Genomic DNA, 10,164 nt, shown 5'->3' on the forward strand with positions numbered 1-10,164 from the left:
TAGCAGTGTTCATTGGTTTAACCAACTGTGGGACTCATTACTACTTACTACTAGCTAGGATTAGTAATTGTTAATCATGTTTAGATAGATGATGGAAGGCTATTCCTTTTTAACCAAGACAAGACTTGCCAAGGCTCTGAACACACTGCATATTAGTTCAGTTAACAGTGGGACTCATCACTAACTAGGCTTTACAGCGGGGCTCATAGGATTAACAGTTGCTAATTGGTACTAAGAGTATTAGTTAAATTAACAGTGGGGCTCATCACTGGCTAGTCAGTACAGAGATGATGACAGGATTAACAACTGTTAATTTGTACTCCACTAGTAAGCGCATCTATAATACCTAAATAGTTCATCCCCACTATCCTATTTCTCTTGACATGCAGCCTATCCACCTCATCATCTATGTCCCACACAACCACTAATTATTTTCCATGCAGCCACGTCATCCTCTTTTATCGTGTACATCTGCATGCAACCATCGTGATCGTGTACTTCTTGCAGATGGGTATCGCACCGTGGTCATACTTTCCTTCGGTTTCAAAAAGTGCATCACGCCTCTTCCTTCCTTGCTGCTGGTCTTCCGCTATTGACGCGAGGCTTGATCATGGCTAATTTTCTCCAGCTGCTGGTCGTGTGGTTTATATAGTAGTAGTAGTATTAAAAAAGAAAACTACAGTCGTTTTATCTTCTGCCAGCTGTCGCAAAGATTGACGCGATCTCCCAGCCACAATGTACCTCCAACGCACATGAAACGACAACATTCATCAACTCTCAGTACACTACTCCAGCAAATTTGCAAGAAACTGTTAGATTTAATTGGATGGCCATGTCCCATCCTCTCCCCACTGATGGCACTAGTGTGTCTCCTCTTCCTCTCCATAAATCTTCCTGGCTTCTCCTCTGACCCTCTCCATCCCCTTATGCGTCCCCTGCAATGATATACCATCGCCTCATGTGCGCTCGGCCTCCACTGCAAGCACGAAAGAAGCAACCTCCAGATGGAATTTCCCTCCAGATCTAAGAAACGAGGATTGGAGGTCTTAATAAGTAGAGTGACGGCAATTCAGCGGAAGAAGCTCTGGCCATGACCCGTGGCTGCCAAGCTCGGCAATAAGGAGCTCGCCGACGAGACTGACCAGGAAGACCAGGCTATGTTATCTCATCCCTAAATCCCCAGTTGATGCAGTTTCCATTTTCTTTGTCATGTGCATGTATTTTCAGTCCTTTAGGAGCAATCTTAAGGTCAACGATTCATGTTAGCTAATACAATGAATCTTGATGACACCGACATATTAGTAAATTGTGATTGTCTAGATCTCTACTAAGACATGGAGAATTTCTAGCATATGCATGAGTGTGGTGTGATGTAGCTGCGTACTCTTCCTTGCCACAAATCCCTCAGCAACCATCTTTTCATTGCTTCTGGTTCTCTCCTCCTGTGCCATTGTGCCCGACATCGACTTACCTCGGGTTGGGTCACAACCATTTTGTGTCCTCATAGCCTCACCAGAATTAGATGATTGTGCCAACTTCTGACGTGACAATTAAGCACCGTTAGGATTCTGACTACATTTTGTTGTAGCTAGGTTTTGCCCATACAATTTATTCTTATTTTTCTGGTCTGGTGGAATGTTAGTAACACATGTTGAGGTATGTTTGGTTGATTATACACATGTTCATTTGTTCTTTTTAAATACTACAATATTCAATTCTTTTACATACACTTTTAAGTTCTTGCAGAGGGTTAGCAAGGAAATAAACACTTCAGTTTTATAACATGTCTGCTTTTTCACAAGTTACATATACCGTCTCCAACCTCATAACTCGGTAATGTATTTTAGAATTTTATCTGGAGGGGATATATATTTATCTGTTAGGGGATGGTGTTCCTATCATTCCTGGCTCCTTTGATAATCTTATCTTTTTTAGTATCAAATCAAGAATCAACAAATGTTTGGGTTCACCGGATATTAGAAGGAAGAAGCAAGAACTAAAATTGGTTATGCTTAATATGCAGTATGTGTTTTGTATTTGCATGATTATTTATACACTTGCACAACGTATGGTAGTGGTAGAAATCCAGTCGAAGTAGTTGCATCCTTTTCCTATTATGGAGGAAAAAGGTCAATGAAGTAAATGTTTTCTTTTCAGATGTATGTGACTGAACAAATCTACACCTTCAACTACGAGATGTCGTTGTTAGTCAACAATCTATTTTCTAATTTATTTTTGCAGAACCTGACTCACCAAACTCATGTAATATGTTATTTTCTGTATATAATATATGTTGTGTTTTCTTAGTAATTATCACCTTAGATTTTGTTGTGGTTGTATTTTCTTCCTGAACCTTTCTGCACACACAAGCATGACTGTATTTTGGTCTATTGGACCTGGAAGTATAATAAATCGGATGAGTGTGCTGTATGTAAATGATACATCGATGAGTGCATTATATCACCTCCGATTATGTGTTGTTGCATGCCGGTATTTTCCTATTGAAGATAATTTTTATGTCCGCGTGCAACTTATTATTTGTAGTGACCAATATTTACTATAGTATGACAATATTTCTATTTCCCATTAGTTTCCAACTGTTCACCAATTTAATCAATGCACACATTTCGCAGCAACGCGGGGTGTTATCTAGTTTCAAATATGCAGAGAGCAGTGGAGGGGAGAGGTCGAACTTGGGAGGTCCTAGCGGTTGGCGCCAGAGTTTTGGATTTCGTCCGAGAAAAGTAAATTCCGCCCGAATTTCGTCCATCCCGCTCAGGCCCGGTAACAATGCAAACTGGTCCAAAAATTTCGGCCTTTTTAGAATTTGCGGCCCAGCCCATGGTTCAACACAGCCCACAGATAAGGCTCTGCAGTATAAAAACTTAACCGAGCTTCTCCTAACCCTATTTTCCGTTTTCCGCTCGTCCCCTCTCTGTGCGGCGGCTGCACGGAACGGAAGTCGAGCGAGGCGGGGGCGCGGGGCTGTGCCGCCTCTGCCCATCTTTCTCCTCCTCAATCACTAACCACTTCCCACTGATGTGACGTACTGTGAAAGCTCCATGGGCAGTGGCCGTGCCGTGTCGACCAGGCAGGGGTCGCAGCGCCATGGACTATTGTTGACTATGCTGTTGCTTTCTGGATGGTTACCACTGATGCGTAACCTATTGATGCCTAGGTTCTACTGCATGATTTGTGCGTGCAATTTTTTCTGAAGTTCTGTTATTAATTTCTTTTTCTGGTTCGTTTCAAAATTTTGGGCGAATTTCGTACAATTTTCGGTCAATTTTTGTCCAAAAATTCAAATTTTGGTTTGTCCTTTTCGTTAGAGATTATCTGAATTTTTTGCGAAAAACCGAATTTCGCCCGTTTTGCCCAGGACCGGTAAAAATGGCAAAACGAAATCCAAAACTTTGGTCGGCGCCGGCCCCAGATCACCCGTCGAAGCAGCGATAGTCTCCGCCACCAACCCCCTCCCTCCCCTGCTTCGAGGGTTCGAACCGCGCGCCCCAAGGCTGCCGCTCGACGGCGCGGCTCTACGCTCTGGCTCCGGAGGCACCACGCACCAGGCGGCGGCGGGGCAGCACGCGCGGCGGCTCGACGGAGACTGTTCCCAGAAGAGGAGCCAAACCCCAGGTCGGCACCATGGGCGTCGCCCCGGAGATTTCGTATCCGCGCGCTCCAACGGCGAATCGAATCCATGCCGCTGCTGCTATCTTCTCTTGAATCTTCGTGTGGCCATCTCTTCCTACGATGCAAGGAAGTAAGGAAAATGTGGCGTGCCTGTGGCCTTGAGGAAATCCGGCTGATGCTTCTTACTTGTCCTACTCCGCGTCAGTTGCTAGAAGCCTTGTTCTCCCTGCCTGAAGATGAAAAGTTAAAGTGTATTTGCTTGATATGGCTGCGAAACAAAGCTAATCATAAATAGACCCAGGCATCTTCAAGGCAGACCCGTAAACCTTCCGTAACCGTCTGGACCGCACTGTCCGGACCACCGAAGTCATCCAACGCGGTCCTGTATCGGTCTGCGGCGCTGTCCGGACGCGATTTCTCCCGCAAAACGAAAACAAAAGTGGGGGAGCTTTGCGGGAGTCCAGACACGCGAAACGTATGAATCAGACACCCCAGGTCCACCCAAAACCCTTCCCCGACCGCCGTGATGCCCCGCCGCCAAGCACCGCTTCCTGAGCCGCCCACCGGCCGCCAGGCCCGCCTCAAACAGAGCTGCCGCAGCCGCGCCGCTCGCGGGACAGATCCAGCAGAAGCAGACGCCGCCACCCCAACCACCGTCGCGCTAGCCCTCCATGCCTAAGTCGGATCCGCCTCTGAGCTCGTCGATGCGCCACCACGCCCTACCCCAGCGCCGCGTCGCCGCCTGGGGCCGCATCAAGGTCCCACGAGTGGCGAGGAGAGAAGGCCCCGCCGCCGCCAGCACCAACCAGGCTTTGCCCGGTGGCGCGAATCGGCGGCAGCGATTGAGGGGGGGAGGAAGGCGGTGGAAGCTGGCCGGTAGCTAGGGTCAAACAGAGCATCATATATTGCAGTGGCCATTTTCATTCGTCAGCATAACAAAGAGAGCCCCGGCAGAAAATAAATGCTGTCTCAACAGCGTTAGAACAACAATGTCGTCACGCGTAGGCTTTATTCAACCCATTATTACAATATAACCAGGAATGCAAGAGATAAAACAGGAGAGCAGATAAAAGATAGATTTTCCAATGGCATGGGATGGCAGACACTCGGTCAGGATATTTAGGACAGGGGTTGCCCCAGGTTTCCGAGCTCATTCCACCTTCAAGATTGGCCGGTTTTTGTTCCTATCAAGTTGCATCCGCAAGTCCTCCATAATTTTATCTTTCATGAGTTTATCTTTCTTCTGTACTTCTTCATGCAATTCTTTGACTACGTTATCTTGTAAGAGTCTGAATGAATAGTCGCGGAAATTAGCATGGAGCCGTACTTTCTTAATGCTTTTGAGAATTTCTAGCCCAGAGAAGGCAGTTTCAGTATCAAAAAGGCGAAGGATCAGTGTTTCAAGATTGGGCACTGATTCTTCCTCAAAATCAACTAATTTGATTTCTGCCCTTATGTAGAAGAGTTCGAGCACCTTGAGCCTTCTGAAAAGTCCACTCTGGAACTTGAATACATCCATCTGAGTCTTCTTCTCATACAAACCCATGATGGATAGGTTTTGTAGGTTCCCAAGGGCTTGCATAGCTGCACGGTTGCATGTTAGGCTGGTGGAATTTAGCTTGAGCTTCACGAGATTCTGGAGCCCCTTGATCCATTCTGGCAACTTTTCCAGGCTGCCGGACAGTTTGAGGCTCTGGAGGTTTTTCGGAGCTGTGGACATGTCATCCAAACAGCCAATTAAGCCACCAACACCTGATAGCACTGACAATGATTCAAGGCGGCTGAGACTGGAAATGGCTGAACAGAACCCTGGACCATTTTTCTTATTGATACCGACCACTCCTAGCTTCCGCAGGCCAGTGAGACCTTTTATCTCTTTGATAACAGCATTTCCCCAGGCAAGGTGCACATACCGCAGTGTACACAGGGCTTTCAGTTTCTTGGTCCCTCTTGGCACCTTAACACCATAATGATCTATTCCCCTAATGATATTAGGGAACATTATGCAATAAACAATAGTGCAAGCATCACACCTGCCTAAGTCATCCTGCTCTTTTAAGCAACATACTTGACATAAACCACATTGCATGTCCACAATGTTTTGACACTTCGTATAGCAGTTTGTCTCTTCTCCCCTTATGGATACATCACCAGCATGGAGATATTGTAGCTTAGTAAGCTTGATGATAGTTTTAGGAAGTACAGCTATTTGTGTCTTTTTTATGTCAAGTGTCTCGAGTTGTCTCAGGTTACCCACCGAATCTGGGAGGTTATATATCTCATCACATCCTCTTAGAGAAAGGTATCTCAGATGAAGAAGCTTCCCAATGTAAGCAAGGTCGCGATTAGCTAGATCTTTTGTTCCTTCTAGGTCCAGCACACGAAGAAAGGTCATCTTGTCCGAAATGTAAAATGGCCTCCACTTGCCGAACACTGTCAATGACCGTATACGGGATAGCTCCACGATGGTCTCAAACTGACGCTCATCGCCATCCCAATTGTTGCTTACGGAAAGGTGACGCACGACACCGTGAGTGTCCAAGCTGCACCCTTCCTCTAGTATGAAAACAAGATTTTCCTCCATTGACTTGGCAATGCTGATATCACGGATCAGATCATGTAGCTGGCAGGAGTCAAATCCGTGTATGCTGCAAACTGATTGCTGAGTTGGTAATATCATACTTCTCTCTACGAGTTCCATGAAGTTTCTATCTGCCATGACTCTGTCTCGTGAGTAACCTTCAGCCATCCATCGGCAAACCAAACGTCTTCGACTAACATTGCGGTCTTCGGGGAAGATGGACAGATACAGGAAACAAGATTTGAGGTAATAGGGTAGGCCATCATAACTTTTCATGAGGACCGTTTTTATGGCCTCAAACTTCGGATTCATCTCCATCTCAATACTGACGTTGTCATACAATTTCCTCCATTCCGCAGCATTTTTTGTTGGTTGGTCAGCCAAGAAGCCACCTATGGTAACTATCGCAAGTGGAAGCCCACTGCACTTCTTTAGGATCAGTTTTGCAGGTTCAACCAACTCAGGATAGTGCTTAGCCAAATCCGTACTCTTATTCTTAAATACCTGCAGTCGTGCAAAACATATTAAGTCTTTTTAACTACTCAAGGCTAGTACGAAATCGGTTATGTAACAATGTCATTTTGGTTTTTTACTGTATTGTAGTGGCATGGTAATAAACTCCACGACAGGAGAAATACTTCTTTCAATTATGTTGTTTCATTAGTGACTAGCACATAGTATTGTATGTATTAACTCTATCTATAAAATATGAAATCACACTATCTTTCTTTGCAGGGAATGTCACACACTCTCTCTACCTACTGTAAAATGGAATACAGTTAGTTAGTAACTTATTGCGCACATATCGAAAACATATTTTTGTACTCCTAGCAAACTTTGCATCAACATGCTTCTATCCATTCCCTGCATGTATGAAATTTTCAAATGAATATTGAAACCTTGAATATGTGATTTTGATAACTTGATAAGAGAAATAAAGAAAATTACTCACATAGCTCAGCCCGTTTGGAAAATAACCACATATAGTTTTCAATAGTTTGAAAAAACATAGAAATTGCACCCATTTAAGTTACATGAGTTTTGCAAACCCTGGCTCCTATATAATTTGATAAGAGAAGTGGTGAAGTCAATATTGTGGGCTTCCTGCTAATCCTAATCTACACAGTGGCCATGTAATCAGCTTTATTGGTTTAAATGATGAAAGGGTGGAAAGTTTTCATTCCTAAATGATGACCTGCAACATGGGTCATGATGGCCAAATCTTACATTTCCGCAACCCACTCTTAAATATATCATACAAAGAGGGTTGATAGTATTGTCCTTATAATATACTAATATGATATTAACCTTAAAATTTAATAAATTAAATTGAGATGAAGTGAATAATATGAGTAATACTCGTTTGGTACCTTTCTTGTGAAGAGGTTACATGCATCCTTTTCTTGAAGACCGCTGAGCAAATATTTGCACTTCGATTTCTTGCAACAATGTTTAGCAATATCCTCTCGCCTTGTTGTGATCACAATGACCCAAGTTTGAATTTTTCATTTCAAGTAAACTCGGCATTATTGCATTCCATTCCATGAGAGATGATAGGTCATCAAGAATAATCAAACATTGTTTTCCTCGTGAATGCCTAGCCAACACTTCAGTCAACTCTGCAACTCCCATCGAAGCAATATCTTTTTTGGTATCGCCTGCAAAATCCATACCACGCTGCTTTGTATCTAGTTGATACGCTAAGCTCCTAAGAAGCTCCTCAAGCTTGAAAGGTCTCAAGATTGTGACAAAAGCATGTTTCCCAAACATGTCAATGATCTCTTTTCTCTGATAAATATCTTTGATCAGAGTGGTTTTTCCAAGACCACCCATTCCCCACACTATGATCACTTCAAATTGTTGGGTGCTAGCTTCTTGAATTAGTTCAATAATATCAGATAATTCTTTCTCTCGCCCAATTAACCGAGAATCCTCCAGAACAAATGTCATTGTGTTGTTGCATGTGAGCATCTCTTGCACTGACATCCCTTGATCAACATCCATAATAGATGGGTTTTCTTGTCTCTCTGCCATCCCTTGATCAACATCCGTAATAGATGGGTCTTCTTGTATCTCATTATCATTGGTGTAGGGTAACGTTGAGTTAGATACTGCTCTTGATGGATACGTTACATCTTGAGAAGTTTGAACAAAAGCAAGCAATAGTGTTAAAAAATTGATCATGGATAACTCAAAAAATACTGATAAACCAGCCTCAACGCATGTCCTATTGCTATACAACAAGATTAATGTCACAATGAACCAAAAATAGTAAACCAATCTTAAGCAAGCATATGGTTGTGTGCATCACAATGATGCAGAGGTTGGGGTTATCCCCTCTTTGAAAAAAAAAATTGGCATGTACACAGGTCAATTTTACTGAATTGACCTGCTCTCGACTTCTCCGTAAATATGTTAGTGCAAAAAAAATTCAAAGCAGAAAAGAACATGGACACAAATCTATTCACGTATTACATAAAAAATTGACTAGTAGAACAAGAGAACTTGGTGGCAAGATTGACTCCCTCGATGGGGCTTGCTGCACAACCCCATCTGCCCGCTTTGCAATTGCTACCGAGAGAACACTGTCCGCCTACTTGCCCTTTGTGCTGAACTCTGGACATTGTGACTCTCCAAATTCTCCTCGCCATCCAACCTCAAACAGGACAGCAACACTATCACCTTCCTTTCATGGTGGGAGTCCAGTGCATTCGGCGTCAGCTCCAGAGCATCAAGGCAGAAACTTTCGGGTGTTATCATGCTAAACTTGTGGCACATCTGTGTTAGTCTTAATCTTGGTGCCATGTATCTGCATGTTTAGTTTAAGTTCTGCATGTAGTTTAGGTGATCAAGCACCTTGCCCTGCAGCTGTACGTGTGTACGAGTTTTTGGTTCAGCAGCAACGCAAGGCGAGATGCCGGAGATGATCGTACGATGAGACATAGGCGGCGAGATGCCGGATGCTGCGTGAAGTAGCTCAGCCGTATGAGACGGCGCAGCATGAACAAGTAGAAGCCAACGTGTTGCATGGTTAAGTAGCCGAGTTAGTCAACCAGTTGTTAGCTTCATGCGTCAGTTAGTTGCCTTGAGAAAAGGTCTTAGTGTTACGCTGTTACCTGATTGTTAGCTGAATGGCCGGGTCGTGTGGGCGTGCATGCATGGAGGTTATGCCGTTAGTGGGATTAGTTGCCGCGAGTGGCAGTTGGTTGGTGTGTGCATCATTAATCCCTTGTATAAATATTCCACTGAGTTAACAAAGAAAACATGCCGTGAGAGCATTGAATCTTGCATGTTCAAGCACATTCCGAGAACCCAAAATACCTAGCTCATTCTCTTGCAAAGAAAGCTTCCTTGAATAAATCTACTTCGTTTTGCAACTTCTTTTGTAGCAAGGCTGCTAGCTGTAACTCTAAAATGGCTTTTCAAGCCATCTCTTTTCCTATGGAACAACTATTATCTGTACACTGTTTAGGTTGTTAATGAATAAAATTTAGCCCACTTTTAAATGAGAAAGAGCACAAACCGTTAGGGCAGCAGAAAAATGTAGCCAATATGTTCACCAAGGAGAAGAGCCTCTTAGCAAAACTGTGTGTTTCATCGTGTTCCATTAAAGTGAGGTGTGAGAGGCAGTGTGAGGAAGAAGGGAGCTAGGAGCAACTCCAACAATCTGGCTGGAGAGGAATGCAAGAACATTCAGACCTGTCCCCAAGGTCTTTCTTCAAGCAAATCGTGGACGAGGTCCCGGCATGGAAAGACGCGGGGCTGAAGGCCACGACGTAGCTGTAGTTTCCCGATGTGCGCAGATCTGATCGACTCAACTTTGCCAATGGAGAGGATCTCCTGGAAGCCTCCTCGACTTTTTTCTGTTTCGTATAACTATCTAAAAGCACTCCACCCTGTTATGTTCTTGCCCCAGCTCCCGGGCCCTGCCCCTGTACTCGTTTCCTATG

General features: G+C 44.1%; 1 pseudogene; it reads right to left on the reverse strand.

Annotated features, from left to right (window-relative positions):
- Nucleotides 1-4,699: 4,699 nt before the first annotated feature.
- The window catches only part of LOC119325784, an 8,032-nt pseudogene continuing 2,567 nt past the window's right edge, over nt 4,700-10,164 (reverse strand).

Source organism: Triticum dicoccoides, chromosome 6B, assembly GCF_002162155.2.
Source record: "Triticum dicoccoides isolate Atlit2015 ecotype Zavitan chromosome 6B, WEW_v2.0, whole genome shotgun sequence".
Classification (NCBI taxonomy): Eukaryota; Viridiplantae; Streptophyta; class Magnoliopsida; order Poales; family Poaceae; genus Triticum; species Triticum dicoccoides.